At 47.4% G+C, this 19,083-nt stretch overlaps 1 protein-coding gene across 1 annotated transcript in view; it reads left to right on the plus strand.

Moving 5' to 3' along the window:
* PARP8 (poly(ADP-ribose) polymerase family member 8) overlaps positions 1 to 19,083 on the plus strand; it is a 670,996-nt gene that overhangs the window by 30,309 nt on the left and 621,604 nt on the right. The gene's annotated exons all lie outside the window — the stretch shown is intronic.

The raw sequence follows: 19,083 nt of genomic DNA on the forward strand, positions 1-19,083 counted from the left end.
TCGAAAGAAAAACTACGATTAAAAGAATGTTTAACATGCGTAGTGTAAGGACATGTAGACATGCACTGATCGCAAGTCTTAACCCAGAAGATTTGCCGATGAATTCTGCGCTTGTTAAATTCCTTTGTGCGGTACAGAAGAAATTGGATGTTTTTGATTGACCAAACAACAGACTATGTGAATATGGACTTTATACAATGCAGCTCTTTTTCCTTTTTTATGTGTATAATATATATGTTTTATAATTTTAAATTTGGTAAAGTTTTATCTGCCTTTTTGTAAGATTTTAATTAATCAAACAAATAAATAAATATGAATATTCCTCCTCTCTCTTTACTATTCTAATTCCTTCCCTTAACATCTCAGCTTCTGCTTTTTCCAATGCAATTTTTATTAATGCTGAGTGGAGTAGGACCTTTGTTATTTCTTCACCTTTGGAATTATCCAAAAACCCCACTTCCTTTAGATCGTCTGTACTGACATATTTTAAACTAGGGCATTTCATAAATGAAGAGAGTAGCTGCGAACGGTTGAGAGGTTTTATTTTCATATCCCTTTCCCCCCCCTTTCCCTATCCCATTGGTTCTAGATTTAACCAGGTATCCACAGTCCTCGTTTTCTGTATGATTTTTAGGCTTTCATCTGATCTTTCATCTCTTCTCTTCATGTTAACTTCTACTCTACCTCTATTCCTACAATTTTTCACCGGGGATTGGTTACTGAGCCCTGCATCAGTGGACAGCCCCATCTCCCATTTTAATGCTACCTCCTCCTTTTCCCTCATGTACTTCCTCAAGGGGGCCTTTGCGTTCTTAGCCAAACATTTACCTAAGTCGCACCTTGATTGATCCTTTGGTCTAGGGGTGCTTGCTCCTGTATCAACAAGGTTTAGCTTATTTGTTTCTACCCTCGCTACCTTGTCCTTAGGCCTTAAGTCATGGAATGGCACCTTCCTATTCCCCTGTTGTTTTGCAACCTGGTTTACACCTGGGGCCTTTTTCTAGTTCCTCCTCCTCAGACAACGCCTCCTTTCACTATATCTCTTTATAATCATGGGGCAACGGGAAATATATACAGTTGGCTCCTCCTCTTTGGGTCTATTTCCCCTTGTTGTTTCTCCCACCTCATCTACTTTATTCTCTACCACTCTTACAAGGGATGGCATTTGGCTTTTAATCTGCGTCAGCTCCTCAATTATGTTCTTAAACTAGTTACATTGAGTTTTTAAGATGTAATTATTTAGAACTGAGACCTCCAAAATACCTTGCAGAGTTTTTTGGAGCATCAACATAACCTTGAGCATTGATAAGCTTGCGGCACCCGTCACCTCCATACTATTCACAGGTAGACCTGATAACTCTATGTGGACGCTATTGACATTTTCCGAACTTTCTTTCACATTAAAACTAAATGGACAAAATCTTCCTCTTGCTCTGATTCATTCTGGATATCATTTCCTTCCTCCCCCCTCTACATCTTAATCGTGAATAATTAATGACTGAAACAGCCGAGGGGAGGAAGAGAACCGAGGTTCCATCGGGATCTTAGCAATGTCAAAGTTTGTCTGATTCAGGGAGTCAGCGTCTGATACCAGGTTCTCTATGCTGCTTTTTTGGAGGTTACACCACATTCCGCTCCCTTTCTGATGTCTCCTTCACTTTAAAATGTTTTCACAAAAAGTCTTTAATGGATTTTGAAACTGCAGATCCGCCTTTTGCGCCTGCTGCCTTAGCGGTCGACGGCCCCTTCAGTTTGCTTACACTTGAGGATGGGGTAGACCCCATCACAGGTGTTTTATTCCCGGTGGGTGTTTCCAAGTCTTTAGGTTGATCTGTTAAATCCTCTGCCCCAGGGCTTCTATTTCCTACTTCTTTAGAGTTCTTCGGGGTTTTCCATGGTTTACTCTTTCCTAGTGCCATAGCTTTATGTTCTCCTTAACTGCTTGCTTCCAAGGACACAGGATTTTTCAGTGTGGTTTTCTTCTTCACTTTTGACAAGTTACCACAATATCTAGATACACTGCCGCCCCTGTATCATAAGGCTCTTAAATGTACTCCAATAATTATAGTTTTTATAAAGAATAAACAGTCTTTATCACTTACCTCTGATAATTTAGGCCCACGCTCTACCTCCACCACCTTTTTCCTCAGTTACTTCTAGACTTGGCAGCCTCCTCTTATGTATTTATGAGTTTATCTCGCAGCTTTGGGTTGTTTTGGGTGCGGGTGTCGCTAGCCCCACTGTATCACCACTATGGAGCTTCCCTCTGGTTGGGATACATCCGACCCGAGCTTATGGTTCACTGCAGCCCTCGCTGTGGCGTCTCCTCGAGTTCCTCGTCACAATCACGAGGTTTCCAATACCGCACACACGCCAAACGGTGATTAAATGAACACGGCGTCTCCTTTGGATCACAATCGTTTTGTTCGTATCTTGTGTTTCAAAAAAGTATTTCAAACATAGTTTACGGACGAAAGCGCATAGTTCACTGGTGAGTCTGAAAAAATCTTCTTTGGGTGTTGGGACAAAGCCTAGTCCTCTCTGTAAGACGGATTCTTCTTTTGTTGTTAGTAGTCCCAACACCGAAAGAAGATTTTTTCAGACTCACCGGTGAACTACACACTTCCTTCCGTAAACTATGTTTGAAATACTTTTTTGAAACACAAGATACGGACAAAACGGTCACAGATACAATGGACACAGGCCTCACAACCCTTCCAGATTCACGCCCACTACAGCAATGACTGCCAGCGAGATACTGACCTATGAAAAAGCGGGTCCTACAAGACATAAACCATCTACAACCGAAAAAAGCATATGACAACGTACCAACAACAGAGAGAAAATCCCTTCATGACCTCAATTTTGATCCGGCGATCACAATAAAACCTGCAGATAAAGGTGGAGCAATCATTATTTTAAACACCGATGACTAAAATAGCGAATGTCACAGACAACTGGTAGGACAGGAGGGACTATGAAAACAAGCAGCAATAAGGAAAGAGGGGAAACATCAGAAGAGAGGGGACACTATAAGCAGAGAGAGGAAGACTGTGAGGAGAGACAGGAGAGATTATAGTGAATGGGGCAACTATAATTCCTTAATGTACACAGACACTCAGTGTGATTTTAGACAAAATATTTAAAACCCTACATTTTTCCAAAACACATTTACTACACTAAAACAATTAAGTCACTGAACACATTCCACATATATAACTACTACATTCCAGTGGACAACCCTGACTCAGTTTCCAAATACATTTCCCGTTTGCTGCATTTTTTTGCCAACATTACATCCATAAATGTGACACAATAGAACAAAAAAGAAGCCCAAAGGACTTGTAAATCTGCCAAAGAGTGTATGCAGCAGTCTATGTATACTGACTATAAAATTGTACATTTAGAACACAAGCCTAATTCTAAAAAAACAACACTATTAACTACTCTAAAACTAAAAAAGTGACTGCACACATTCTACATTTTTTAGTACTGCACTTTAATAAACAAAGGTGACTCACTGTAGGAACTGGGTTCGCCAGGTCCCCGGGGGGTAGCTTGAACCGAGCAGGCAGGCACCCGAAGCTTAGGTGTTAAGCGACTATACAACACACACATCCACTGAGACAATAAGTGCACAGAGTTCAATCCCCGAAACCGAAGTTCTGATGTGGTGCCCGGTGGAGCTGCTTTTGGCACCCAACACACCGGACTAGCCCAAGGCTGCTGGAAGGTTCGATCACCCCCAGCTCCAGCATTTTGGCCACCTCACCCTGGATGCTGTTCTTAGCTTTATCGGACAGTCGATAAGACTTGGTTTTTACAGGCGGACTGTCCCCTGTGTCCACATCATGGGTACACAGATGCGTAATTCCAAGCGTGAGGGAGAACAACGAGGTGTACTGCTTCAACACCTGGCGACAGTCCCTCTGTTGTTCTGGGGTCAAGGGTGGGGAGAGGACAACTCCCTCCACTGAACCATCCTTCTCCTGGGCCGCTAGAAGGTCAGGAAGAGGCTCACTCTCTTCCTCCTCGCTCCCATCCATCACCATGAGGAGAGCAAGCTCAGATCGCTCATGGTGAGGCTTCAGGCGGTTGACGTGGAGCACCCGATGGGGCTGACGGGGGGTCTTTGACGGCTTGACTCGCCTCAAAGCTGTCTGAGGCTTCCTTCCACAGCTTGGCTATCTGGCTGCGGAACGCAAGCATGTAGCTGACGACATCACGGGGAAGCTTCTTTGAAGTCTTCTCCCACCCCTCCTTAACAAGACTGAGGGGCCCCCTAACGGGATGGCCATAGAGCAGTTCAAAGCGGCTGAACCCGACTCCCTTCTGTGGCACCTTGCGGTACGAAAACAGCAGGTAAGGGAGGAGGATGTCCCATTTCCGCTTCAAGTCCTCTGGCAGGCTCCGGATCATCCCCTTCAAGGTCTTATTGAAGCGCTCTACGAGTCCGTTAGTCTGGGGGTGGTAAGGAGTGGAGTACCGGTAAGTCACTCCGCACTCCTTCCACATGGCCTACATGTAGGCCGACATGAAGTTCGTGCCCCTGTCTGAAACCACGACCTTGGGGAATCCCACTCTGGTAAATATCCCCATCAGGGCCCGCGCCATCACAGGTGCAGTGATGGTCCTCAGAGGAATAGCCTCCGGGTACCGAGTGGCGTGGTCCACTAACACCAAGATGAACCGGTGTCCCGCAGAGGTCGGAGGGTCCAACGGGCCAACAATGTCGATTCCGAATCGCTCAAAAGGGGTCCCGACCACCGGGAGTGGTTCCAAAGGGACCTTCACTTTAGTCCCAGTCTTGCCACTGGCCTGGCAAGTCCTGCAGGTCTTGCAGTAGGTGTCAGAGGCAACCCTCAACCTGGGCCAATAAAAATGTGGGACCAACCGCGCAAAGGTTTTCTCCTGGCCCAGGTGTCCAGCCAAAGGAGTTTAATGCGCCAATTCCAATAAGAAGGCCCGGTAGCATTGGGGGAACACTAAGGCCCTACGAGGATCCATGCACCAGAACCTTAGGCTCACTGTAAAGGAGGCCATCCTCCCAGTACACGTGAAAACTGCCAGTCTCCTGATCGGTCGCTTGGGCTTCAGCCTGTCGCCGCATGCCTTCAAGCGTGGGGCACTCCTTCTGCGCCCGACAAAATTCCTCCCGGGTAGGCCCTCATTCCACATGCCACTCTGCACGGGAACAACCTCCACCTCCGCGGACTCCGGGGGTACCTCCACAGGCTCCCCATCCATCACAAGGGGTGTGTCCTCCACCACATTCTCAGGACTAGCATTGGGTTGGGCCGTGGTCTCAGGCTCCAACCCGGGCAGCCATGGACCGCGTGGCCACGCAAGTCCATCCTGGTAACCCCAGCATCTCAGTGTGGGCCTTAAACTCCACTTCCTTCCAGGCGGTTTGTTCCAGGTCGTTTCCTAGCAGACGGTCCACAGGCAAGGCAGGACTTATCGCAACTCTCAACGGACCTTTCACTCCTCCCCACTCAAAGGGAACCTGAGCCACAGGATAGTAGCTCAGAGTGCCGTCAGTCAACACGGCCGGATGGAATACATCAGGTACTACTTGCTCAGGGGACAACAGCCGCCTCACTACAGTGGTCATGCTGGCACCTGTGTACCTCAGAGCCTCCAGCTCCTCCCTGTTAACCATCACCCTCTGCTGGTACTTAGCAGTGTTCGATGGTAAGGTCGTCACTGGGACCATCTCTCTGTCCACATGTGAAACTAGGGTCAGGCCTGTCCACTTCCCTTCCCTATCTAGGGGCAGCTCCACCCCAAGCGCTACACTTGCCACCCCGGGGCTCTGGCCACCTGTGGGGGCTGGAGGTCTCTTGCGACATTGGGTATCCCCCTTGTAGTGTCCAACCTCCCCGCATTCGTAGAACCGGACAATTCTTGGGTGCTGACTCTTGTCAGGGTAAGTGGGCTATGGAGAACTGGAATGAGGTGGGGTACCTACTCCTTTCCCAAACTGTCTAGTTTGTGGGCCTCGTGAAAACTCCTTTTTTTATCTCCCCCCTCTTTCTTCTGGGGGACGCCCTGTCGGCCTTTCGGGCCATCTCCCCTGGGCCCCTTGTGTGACATCCGGGTGCTAACCCAAGTATCCGCCTCCTCCGCAAGCTCACAGGGATCAGTCAGCTTGCAGTCCACCAGATGTTGGCGCAGCTCCGGAAAACACTGATCCAAGAGGTGCTCCCTCAAAAATAGATTGTACAGGCCCTCATAATCTTGCAGCTCGCTGCCACGCACCCAACCATCCAGACCCTTACGGGCGTAATCAAAGAAATCCACCCAATTCTGCATGGACAGCTTATGGCTGCCACAGAACTTTTGGCGATACCTTTCGGGGTTGAGGCAAAACTTTTTAAGGAGCGCCTCCTTCATGGGGGAATATCTGAACTGATCTGCCTTATCAAGGTACAGGAGAGTGTCCCTGACATTGGGAGATATGTAACGATACAGGCCACCGCTCCCAGTGTTTCTCAGCCACCCCATGGGCTGTCAAGGCCACTTCATACGCCTCTAACCACTTGGCAATATCATCCCCCTGAGTGAAGCTCGCTATCACCTCTTTGGGTAACCAAAATCTAGGCTCTTGTTGAGCCCCAGGTACGCTGCCACCATTGGGACTTGCTGGCGCACTCAATTGCAAAGCTCTCAGCTCCAACTCCTTAAGCTGAAGCTCGTGCACCAACTTCCTCTCTTCCAAAGCTAATCTTTCTCTCTCCCTCTTGTGCTCTAACTTGGCAAGCTCCCATCTCAATTGCTTCTCCTCCCTCCTGTCCTCATATTCTTCCGACAACCCACTCCTCCTAGATCTACTACTGCCTGCCCTGGAACGTTTTCCTGGCAACACATTTTCAGTAACATCAATACCCAGTAGGCCGAGCTCTTCTTGGGTGGCCGCTTCCCCTGGTGTGCCCTGCCCCTCCTGTCCCCCATCCCCTCGCCCCTCTGGGTGGGCTCCTACCCATGCCCTCAAGGTGGTACAGAGTTCCTCCTTTGCGGGTCTCCGCCCAACCAGCACCCCTATCCCCTGACAAAATTCCCTTAACTGCACCACCGTATACTCTTCAAGGTTGGCCAGCTGGAACTTCATTTTGACAGGTGGGGACCAAGATAAATAAAGGAAAGATACTAGGACATAGGTAGCAGGATTAGGTCAAAACAGGTCTCTATACACTCAGGTTAGACAATGGGGGTCACTTGAGTAGGCTTGCATGCACAATAGGTGTCTAGTCTAATTGCAGGCACTCTGTCCCACTGGAGGGTGCTGTATAGTCACAGGTCCTGAATCCCACCGCTCGCCACCAAATGTAGGAACTGGGTTCGCCAGGTCCCCGGGGGGTAGCTTGGACCGAGTAGGCAGGCACCCGAAGCTTAGGTGTTAAGCGACTATACAACACACACATTCACTGATACTATAAATGCACGCAAAGACCGAGTCCACACCAGAATGCGTGTTTCAAATAAATAAGTTTTATCTGGGATCAAAATCAGGGCAGTCAAAAATCACAGCAGCATTAACTCATTGCTTTCCCTTAAAAACACATGCCTACCATTTCTTGGCCATAAATACTTAAATAAATAAATATTAAATATTAAATAACGGTAGGCCTGGTAACAGCCTGGCTCCTAGTCAGCACCTGCAAGGAATTCACTTTTAAGACATTTCAATAACATTTCATTACTCAGCAGCAGTCACTTCGTCGCTGCACGAATCGGCGTGTCAATAAATGGGGGGTACACATTTCCTAGCTGCAAAGATATGCAATTTATCAGCAAATGTAGTGCATTTCACAAGGCTTGAATAAAGCAGTTCAATAATTAGAAATAAGCCTTTCTTTTTGGTAAACTCCAACAGTTCGTTAGATGGGCAACAGGAGGCACTAATAACCTTTCCTGCCAGCAAAATGAGCATTTCTTTTGGTCAGAATAGGCAGGACATTACTCTCAGGAGCGAAGCATGACAATTCCAATAACAATCGGGCCACCATAACAGAATACCTTTCCTCTACTAAGGGGTTAACTTTCCCCTAGGGATAGTCACAAGAGCCCCCTGGAGGGCTCCTCAAACGACACAGGGCTCCTGCCCAGTCAACAGTACTTATCGGGGCCAACGGGGCCTAACTACAGTCTCCCGCGGGAAGGGCGGTCCTGGAGCCTCCCCTGGGGTTTACCTTTCTTCTTCGGCCCCTTCTCGGGCCCTTGCGGAGGTTCAGCACGCTGGGGATGATACCCGGAAGTGCGCTCTCACTACTGCGCTCTCCGGTAAAGGCGGTGACAGGCGGGGGCTCCGGTACTCTTTTTGAGCCCCCCGCGCAGGTGTCAGAGCTGGTCCCGGTCCTCCCTCAGTGCTTACAGGGACCGGGAACCAATGGGAGCCCCAGGCGCCCAGCGACCGCCAATAGCAGAGCGGCTCGCAGGGCACAGCACAGGGATTCAATCAGCACACGGCGGGGGGGAGTCAACACGGGTGCCCCCATCACGTGATGCCAGATCCAGGCTTCAGGCCTAGCGAGGCCTTCTGCGGCCTGAAAAGATTTCAAGGTGGCCCTCTTCTGGCTCCGGGAGCCGCCGAGGGGATGCAGAAGGCGGCGTTGGCTTCTCGGGGAAAGCGCCGGGCCGCCACAATGTCGGCGAGGTTCAGAGGGCCTCTGGGCTTAAGCAGTAAGTTCAGGGGTGCACTCGGTGGAAAGCGTGAAAAGGGGGCACAGGTGAGAAGCGCCTGGTAGCTAAAGCGCTTGGTCTTCTTAGCGCTTTGGGGGAAATACACGATCGCGCCTCGGGCAGCTCTCCTTTGGCCCACAGAGGGTCTGCACGCAGTAGCGCTTCTCAGGGGGGGCACAGCGCTTGCCAGTCAGCAGTTCACAGCGCCAATCAGGGGCACCATAGGAATTCACTGGATAGGGGAATCAGACAGAGTTGCAGGTCAGATAGCCCAGGACAGGCCACACAACAGTGGCAAAACAGCAGAGGGGACCCAGGTGAAGTCAGGGAACGCAGGGGGTGATACAGCGCCAATACCTGATTGATTCCCGACCAGTCCTGTGGGCAGTGAGAAGGTCTTCTTGGCGCTAGCTGGTCCCTACGCCCTTGTTAGAAGTTACTTGAAGAGAGGGGGGTTTGAGTTGAAGGCTTGTCAAGTTTCCTTAGCAGATCACTTCAGGTGGTCCCTGGGTTCCCCTCCCGCTGGGCCAGATCAGTGGGCTAGTTCAGTGTTCCTCACACAGCTTGGTGGGCAGCGCCTAAACCCTGTCACCCCCAGTGGCATAGGTTCCTGACTAGGCCCTACCTCCTAAGTCTCCTGTGTAGGGTTCCCCAGGTCAGTGATGCCCCAACTGACTAGAAAGTTTCCCTCCCTTTCCACCAGTTGGCAGTTGGCATTGGCAGTTGGTGTCCACTCCCCTATTCTGGAAGGTTCCAGGAGCTTCCTCACTCTAGCTATGTGCAGGCTGGCAGGCTGGTATTGCAACAATGTTTAAGGGTTCCAGCCAGCTCCTGGCTACTAGAGTGCGCCTATAAAGACCACGCTGCAGTAGCAGGGGTCAGTGGCAGCCTTGTTAGGAGAAGAGAGCACCTGCACCTTAGCATTGATAAGCAATGGGAAGGTGCCCAGAGACCTAAGGCCAACAAAAAGTAGGCGGGAAAAATGAGGCAAAAGCGAGAAAAAAATAGGGAAGACTACCCTAAGGCTGACAGGTCTAACACTCACTAAATACATTAACTTACCAAATGATTTTATCACAATATTTATCCAAATACAGACAAACTCAGAATATGATTCTACAAACTTTACAAGGATAAACACATTACTCTTACTAAAAATAAAATGCACCACATACATTCCCTTACAAGTTATCAACTCACCTCTCAAACTGATTGATAGATTAAGAAGAAAGCCACTCACACAGCAGATAGTCTTATACAGAATCTCTCTGATTCAGTGCTTGCAGCAGATCCAAGAAATGGCACATTTTCCCTCTCAATTTACACATATACACACATTAATAACAAATCAAATTCCTTCACACAATAATTCAAAACCAAACACACATTTCTATTGGTTCAACATTTCAAACCTTTCCAATTGACATAACTTTCCACCCTACCCCCAACAGATCATGCAAAAGGGAACTGTCAACAGAGGTCAACAGTTCAACACTCTATAAAACACTGCTCCTCAACAAGTTTAAGCTATGCATAAGTACTAACTTATAAGTACCAATAAAGATAAAAGGTCTCATTAGAGCCAACCAACACATAAACACATAAACTTGATAGATATCTGTAAAATGCATTTTTAAATAGATTTTTTCTTGCTTAGGTACGCTCACGGGACGACTTACAGACTTTGCACCGTACATCGTACGTACGAGCATGGTACGAGCATGGTAAATGTATTGTAAAAAAAAATTTGCCAGTATTACAAATTTTTTATAACCCTCGGGGACCCCATCCCCCGGGGTTAAAATATAATGTTGGGGACCGTGGGGGGAGCCCCAAATCCCCCACGGTCCCAGACGGCTCCCCGCCTCCTTCGGGAGGCGGCATTGCTTTTCGTCAGCGAGAGCAGCTAACATGCTGCTATATCTGATGAAAAGCAATCTGCTTTCCTATTTGAAAGAGAGAGCAGATTTCCTGCTCTCTCTTTTAAATAGGAAAGCAGTTTGCTATGGTAGGGTGGGAGCCGTGAGGCTCCCACCCTACCAAAGCAAACAGCAGTGTCCCGGGGGTAGGCACCCCGGGACACTGCAGGTGCAGAGGGGAGGTGGCTGTACCCAGGGCCATCAAAGGCTCCAGGAGGGGGGCCACGAGGCCCCCCTCCCAACATTGAAAAGCCCTGGGGGTTGGTGGTCCCCGGGGCTGGGGGGGTCCCTGACGGACCCACTATATTCAATATTAGAGCCCCGGGGGGGTGGCGGTCCCCAGGGCAAGTGGGGGGGGGCTTGAGCCCCTCCCACAGAGCATTTTTTTTTAAACAAATCAATAGCCCTGGGGGGTGGCGGTCCCAGGGGCTGCGGGTGGAAAATGAACCCCCCCGCAAACATATACTTGAAGACCCGGCGGTTGGGGTCCCCGGGGATTATAAAAAATTACTAATAGAGGCTATTTTTTTTTAGGATAGATTTACTGTGTGTGTACCATGCTCGTACATACGACGTACGGTACAAAGTCTGTAAGTCGCCCGTGAGCGTACCTAACCAAGAAAAAAAAAGATTTTGACATTGGGGACCATTATAAAACCCCCTAAGCAACCCTAAGGGGGTCAGGAAGTCCAATGACAAACAGCGAACATTTCCTTTCAATCTACACACGCAATCTACACACATATACAAATAAATAACAAATGACATTTATTCCTACATTTAATAAAAATGAAACACACTTTTCTATTGGTTGAACTTTTGAACCCTTTCCAACTGACAAAACTTTCAACCCTCCCCCATTTCACATTCTGCCAGTTACCATAGAAACAGTTCAGGGAACACTTAACTGACAACAAAGGTGAAAAGTTCATCATACATTGTTGCAAATCAAAACAGTAGGTGTGCTTGACTTGTCAATATACCAGCTTATTTTAAATAATGTCTTTTCTATCACTTGTTCTTAAACAATAAATAACAGGCTTTTAAAAAAAAGAAAATTGCACCCTAGTTTTGTAGCTAATAACATTTTTTGCTTTTTTTTAAAGCTCCACTTATCCACCGTTTTAGGAAAAAAAATCTTCAAACTGCCCTTTAATTTACAGAGACCAAGTCAGATCTGCTTCATCACAAACAAATGACCAAACAATTCATTCAGTCTGGGAGAAAAAACATTACATTGCTAGAGTCCAACACAATCCATAGAGAATAATGGCAAATGTCTGGAGAAAGTTTTTCTCCAAGTACATACTTACAGTCTAGAATAACTCTCATCTCTGTTCCATGTTAGAAAAAACTAAAGGTCTCTGTCTTAGGAAACACTTCGCCTCTCTGCTCTCCTGCATGTTTCAAACACAAGACATCCCTCCATTGCTGTCCCCTCCTCTATTGATATGCACAATACTGAACTCTATTTTTAATTCACTCATAATACAGCATTCTGTTGTTCCTGAGTTATCTTTACACAAGATAGATGGCAAGTCAAATGCATACAAAAAGTAAGGTTATCGGATGATTCAATGACATCCTGGACTCCAGGTTGCAGTCCTGGGCTTTCCTTTTACAAGTCATTATCAGGTGTGTCATTTCAGTTGCTTTAGTTGAATGTAACTAAGACTGCAACTTCCAGAATGCAACAGGTTGGCAAAGGAAAGCTCTGGACCAGGAAATGAGTGTTTCCAATGTCATGGAGTCATCTGGTGACCATAATCTACTCAGGTTGCTTTAGCAGTGTACATCCTATTGATTGACTCTTTGGCTTTTCAACTAATGTTGTGTCGGCAGAACACCTTGCTTAGTGTCTGGTATTTTATTTGAAAAATCAGCACTTTCTGGAGATTATATTTCAGCAAACATGAACTGACACCCCTTAAAATATTGAATTATAAATCGAAAGTTTAGGGCGAGAAACTTTGTGAACTGGTTAAAATAGTAAATTATAAATCGAAAGTTCAGGGCAAAAAAAGTTGTGAACTGGTGTTAGAAAATGAGTCATTAGTTGTGTGGTCTGCACTAGTAATGAGTCTACATTTGTCCCCCATTGGGAACCAAACACCACAGTGTAGTCCTTGACTCTCATAAAGTAGTGAAGCAGAGTAGTTCAAGGCCTATTGAAGAGAGGTAGTGTGGGCTAGTAATCACCATTCACAGATACCCAATAATATTTTACGTATTATCACTGAAAAATGATTGTCCAGTCTGTGCATTTTTATTTTGAAATAGGAAAAAGTAAATGTATTAAACATTCACATTATTCAATAGTATGCTGCCTTTTACAAATATACATACGCTGATGGAAATACTTCTTGATGACATTGTGTACTCATCCTATCCCTCTCAAAGGGAGATTTAAACCAACAAACCACATGTCAAAACATTCAGTAATATTCCAATGCAATACTTGAGCATAACTTTGGATGAGAGCCTTTAATACTGGCAATAAAGTATGTAAACGCTAATCACAAGTTGCTGTCCACATAATTATTTCAACAAAGCATTTCACTATAGGAATAAGGGTATTAATTACACATAACCAGTAATGAAAGCTCTTAATACTGGCAATAAAGCATGCAAGTTTTGATCATGAGCGGCTATCAAGATTAATATTTCAATAGAGCCATCATGAAAATGTATGGACATATCTGAATGGGTTGTGCAATCCTAATTATACGCAAATGAAGCATAGCCACTAAAGGGCATCACTTTTATAAATATAACCAGTGTAGTTACACCCTTTCACCCCTAGAAGGTGTTTAACAACATGAAATCTCACGCTGAACCACTTCTGACCAACCACAAGGACTGCACTCATAGTCTCTGCCCCTAGAGCTCACAATACTCCCAGCTGAAGAGGAAAAGCTCCAGCCCAAGGAGTTCTTGAAACCATTTCAAAATCCTTGAGGGTTTATCCTTTTTGAGTCCCACCCAACTTACGGTGGGGACTATGGAGATCTTCTGAAGGGAGGCTGCTGTGCTCCTGCAGCTCCCCCCGCACATTTGGTTCCTTTCATTTGTGACCCCATCCTTTTAGGGTCACCACAAGCTGAAAACAAGCATTGTTTAGTTACAAATGCGGGCAAGCTCTGCAGGGCATTATGGAGCACTCATCCGAGCTTTCCTTGCATAATAGATGAGCGACTCTACTACTGTCTTGGCCTGAGAAGTCCAGATTGATTTGCTGTGGCAGCCTGAGGACCTTTAGAAATCCCTCACTCCACAAGCCTCCTTTTGCGAAAATTGGTGACAGTGGAGGGAGTGGCCTTCTGAGGGTCTACAATACTTCCTGCTGCAGGGTGTGCACCCAGATTAGTTGGACCCCAGGGTGTGATCTACTGTAGCAGAGCTTGACACACCTGTGGAGGATAACTCAGAGGCCCTTAGGGACCTTGCACCTTGACTGGAGGGGCACCCCTTCATCAAATATGATTATCCTCCGGGGGGAGGATAGTGCCTTTCCCCCTTCCTTTTCCTTTCCCCAGATAAAACATTCTGATTACAGATGCCTCTTAAGGGGGTTGAAGCCTGAAGTAGAGACTCAATGCAGAGATGTGGACCAAGCAATAGATACATGCACCCTTAAGCTCACACTTTGCACACCAGGCACCTCTGAGATCTCGAGCAATTTCCGACCTCAAAGTCAGTAGTCCTGATGGTGTGCCAGTCGGTCTCACCCCTCTGCCTGATCAGTTAGATAGTGGAGCGGCAGCGTAATATCGAGTTGCCTGTGTGCTGTAGTGCACCTAGTTGATGCTGAAACCCAGTAATCTGCATGCAACTCTGGTTCCATGGCATATCCTCATCATGATGAAAGATTAGGTAACAACATCTACTCAGGAAAATGCAATGAATTACCTTGTCTCAAGGGAACCTTGCTCAACCCACAGACCTTCATGAATACTCCAAATGCCCTGGGGACCTCATTGGGAACCCAAATTGTTGCCGCCATTGAAATATGTTGACACTCTTGAGACAAAGATAGAGGCTCCCTGTAGTAGTCAATCTTAGAAAGGTCAGCGAGAGACCTTACGGACTAAAAGTACAGTAGAGACTTTTTAAATCCCACCTCGCTACACTAAGGGATACTGTTTGCTCCTTATCCAACTTAACCCACCATTTAAATAATAGAGTAAAAGATACTGAGGCTAGATCCCGTGGGTGTAACTTAAGATTTGTGGGTTTTCCAGAAAAAATACAGGGACGACAATCTGTGACGTTTCTGAAACACTTCATTCTGAACACACTATGGCTTGCAGTGCTTTGTAATAGAGAGGACTCACCAGGCTTTGGTGCCAGCTCCTCCTATGGGGGTCCCTATAAGGGTTATTATTGACACAATACTAAAACTACAGGGACCAAGTTCTTGTTCGTCAGCTAGCCAGTGTCGCTCCAGTTATCAGACAAGAACAAATTGAGATCTGGATATTTCCAGATTATAGTCAAAGTGTTCATTGGCTCCGGCAGACATTTGAGCCGGTGAAGCAGAAGCTCAGGGCTATGGGCTGAAAACATATGTTACTTTTTAAAGCCAAGCTGTGGGCACTTTATAAGCGAAAGTCCCATTTTTTCACATCCCTGAATATGTTGTGGGACTGGTAGGTCTGTGTTAGAAATTAGGTTTCTGGTTGGCTAGAGTACGCACCTAAACAAGGCAAAACCCACTCTACTACTCTAGTCAAGGCAAGTAAGATACACACCAGAAGTAACCTGGTACATGGTGCAGAATACTCAGACTTATCATCAGAGGCAATGTGTAAAGTGTTTTTGCAACACTCCCACACAGAAACACAACCAATACACCACAAAAGAGCCTCCACACAGGATTATATAAAAATATATATGGTATATTATACATAACACAAAAGAACTCCACATGAATCATATTATCCAAATACTGAGATAGTACTCATTCTCCTGTACGAGCAAGGCAAAAAAGTCATACATCAGTACATTAGTGTATGAAATGCAGCAGTTTGGTCAGATGACAAATGCATAAACCATTATCGTCTTTTCAGAATATGCACCCATTCAGATAACACTTGTCATCCTACTAGAAACCAGACTGGTTTCACCCTGTTTAGGGGTGCTTCTTCTGCAGAGATGGATGCCGTTGGATAGGAAAGCAAATAACTACTCCACACACGCTGGGGCAGAAGACAAAACAGCACTCCACACACACAAGGGACAGAAGAATAAACAGTGCTCCACATGCACTGTTGCAGAAGAGGCAAAAACACCGCTCACCACCTGCTGACATCTGGAGAGCACTTAGGGGCACACAGGGATAAGCAGGCAGGCACGCAAGCAGCCACGCAGGCACGAAGGCCAGTACATAAGGGTCCTTGGCAAAGTGGCTAACCCTCTAGCAGCCCAACAGGCAGCAGACCAGCACAACAAAGCAGGTCGTCCTAATGGTGGTTCTTTCAAGCAGCACAGTAGTCCTCTAGCAATGGGCAGAATGTAAAGCCATCAGCAGCATGTTACAAGTCCCATGCAGGGTCTGGTTAGACCAGCCTCAAGGAGAAGCAAGCAGTATGGCAAGAAGAAGAAAAGCATCCCAGTTGAATCTTTTAAGGAGCACAGCAGTTAACAGGCAGTACGGTAATATGCAGAAAAGCAGTCCAGATGAGTCCTTTAAGCAGCACAGCAGCCCTTCTGACAGAGGTTCAGATCTATTCTCTGATGTGCTTAATAAAACATGGGGCAGAGCCACTGTACTTATACTCAGACATGTCTTTGTTCAATGAGTGACTTCAGAAGAAACCTTAGTAGTGCTCAATAGTCCCTTTCGAACCATCCCTGGCTGCAGATGTCAATAGGGTTTAAATCAGCCCTGTTGTAAAACGGGAAGGCAATCAATGAACGAAATAACCTTAAGTATTGCCCGGCGATGTCGCCTCTTAACCCACAGAGTATTGATCAATAAAGAGGCAGGCGCTGGAGACTGGAAGGCAGGAAACAAGGGTTTATTTTCTCCGGAGGAGAACACATCAGATCAGACCAACAGGGAATCTTCTCGAGGTGCTCTAACTGCACCTCCGAGGCCTGGCCTCTTATACACGCATTTATGGCAGGAAGACATTCTTTATTACAATAAAGGTACTTTGAAGTATGAAAGACATCCCCGGAATCTTCCGCTTCAGGCCCATTCCCACACACTCTAACAGTGAGAATCCCCTCCCCAATCAGGATCGTAGTCGGATGGTAGGAACAGCGGGGCATTCCGCCAATTCCCGGAACGAGTGTGGTGTGACAGATCTCATGGGGTGGGGGGGGCCTTGATCTACTGTAATTCCTTTGAAGAGGGGTGATTCTTTACAGTTGGGGCCATAAACTGCATCCGCAGGGCTAGGTGACAGCCTGGGACCAGCCAGGACAATCGGACACGGAGGAAGAGGAGTGTCAGAGGGTGTGATAATGAATAGGATGAAAGGGATGTAATTCTCAGGGAAGAGCAGCCCAGGTGGAGGGGGTTTATGGCCCATGCATGAGGGAGAGAGAGAGAGCGAGGGTGACCAGTGCGTGGGGGAAATGCTTGCGAGGGTGGGGAGCCGCGCTGGAGATCGGCGGCGTGCAGAGAGAGAGAGTCTGATCAAGGCATCTAAAATGGCTGCCGTGTGCGATAAAAGTGTGGCATTGAAAAAGGGCAAGATGGCGCAGATAATGTTTAGCAATACGAATCAATTTTCCACAGTCCTCCCTTTTAACATTTCTCGCCAACTTGTTAATTCGGATCGATCCCCATAATGCCACGTATTTCTGCATCATACAAAGCTTTCATGTGTTCGGTCTGTAAGTCCAAAGTCTTTGGGCAAATGCAATTTGAAAATAATGAACACAGAGGAGGCAAACATTGAATACCTAAGCAACACCCGCATAGCACCACAATCGGAATTAGAATGAATGTGAACAACCTCCACCCCCAGGCTTTCAGTGAGTCCCAAAACCAGCTCCCAAGCGACCATCCGTCTTGTTCCTGGTGTACTTCGGAGGAGAGTCTATGGAGGTGTTCAATGGCCTTGTAAACAGAAGGCGAATTGTCTGGCACGTAGGTGCAATAGCTGGACCCAATGATGCGGCATGCTCCTCCACGGTCTGCCAGAACCACATCTAGAACGAGGCGGTTCTGAAGGGCCACCAGGCGGACTGCCTGAAGCTCTGCGGTGTTATTGGTCAAGATGCCAGCTGTGATGTTCATGGTGGTTTCAACTGCCTGGGTCAAATGCCGGATGGCACGGCTGTTCGCCATTGGGCCCCAGAATGGCACACGTCCCTTCACGGCATCCAGGAACTGTGCTCCTGTAGAGTCGGCCTGGTCGATGTCCCTTGCACGTTTTTGCCGGTGGTGGCTTGCCGGGGCCACATACGTAGGTGGAAGAATGAAGGAGATGTAGCATGTGCCCCCCCAACCTTTGGGGAGCCAGGTGTACGCTTTGGTGCCGCAAACAAAGTACATATTTGGAGTAGTAACAAAGGAGGGAGGGTCGGATGAATCCAGGGTCCTGGTGATGGCCCAGGTGCTGTGGCCCACCAGTTGTGTTCCCAGGCCTTCGATGCACACAAGGCCTGAGACGTTGACGACAGACAGGGCCACAGTCAGAGTGGCGGTGGTTCGTTTCCGGAGGTAGGAGAAAGTGGGTCTGGCTGGATTATGGAACACCTGCATTTCCACTCGCTCTTTGGCAGGGATGTCCATGTGAATAGAGGCACCAGAGGTCAGAGGGCAAAAAGGAGCAGCAGTTCGCCCAGTCTTATTCAGCCATAACCCGTGGTAGAAATGTGAAGCAGTTCTTTCCGAAGTGGCATTGTCTTTAAAGCTTTCATGCAGAAGGATCAGCCAAGCAAGAAAAGAGCCGTGGATGGAAAAAGGCGAAGGAATGAATGGGATGGAGTGTCCGGTGGCATGGGGCAGCAGTCCGCAGATCCAGCAATTAGTGGCGTTGGCGGCAAGGTTGTGTTGGTGCAGCAGTTGTACAAAGGAGTTATTCCAGAACTCCCTGCGCCTTTCTCGGAGCTGTGGCGAGAGGGCAATAAGGAAGTGTTCTTTGGTAGTCATCGGCAGTTCAGTCGGGAGCAATGTTTTGTGAGCGGGTGTGCTTTCTTCGACGATCCAGAAGGTTGTCATGAGGAGGAGGCAAAAGAGAAGGGTAATGAAAATGGCTATAGTCTTTGAGCTGTGCAGCTTGTCAGTCTTTGGGTTTCGGTAGGTCATCTTCGGATATCCGGTTGCTTCCATCATCTTCAGAGTGCTCGGTAGCGGGCAGATCCACCAGCTTCCTCAGACTACTCTCCTGGCAACCTCGAGTGTGTTAGGCTACCGCTCCGAGATTTGACTTAGCCAGTGGTCTGCTTTGCCGAAGCTCCTCCCTTTTTACGTAGGTTGTACCCTTCTCTGGATGGCACAGTGGGATCGGGAAACTTTGCCAGT

The sequence above is a fragment of the Lissotriton vulgaris genome, chromosome 3_1 (genome assembly GCF_964263255.1).
Source record: "Lissotriton vulgaris chromosome 3_1, aLisVul1.2, whole genome shotgun sequence".
Classification (NCBI taxonomy): Eukaryota; Metazoa; Chordata; class Amphibia; order Caudata; family Salamandridae; genus Lissotriton; species Lissotriton vulgaris.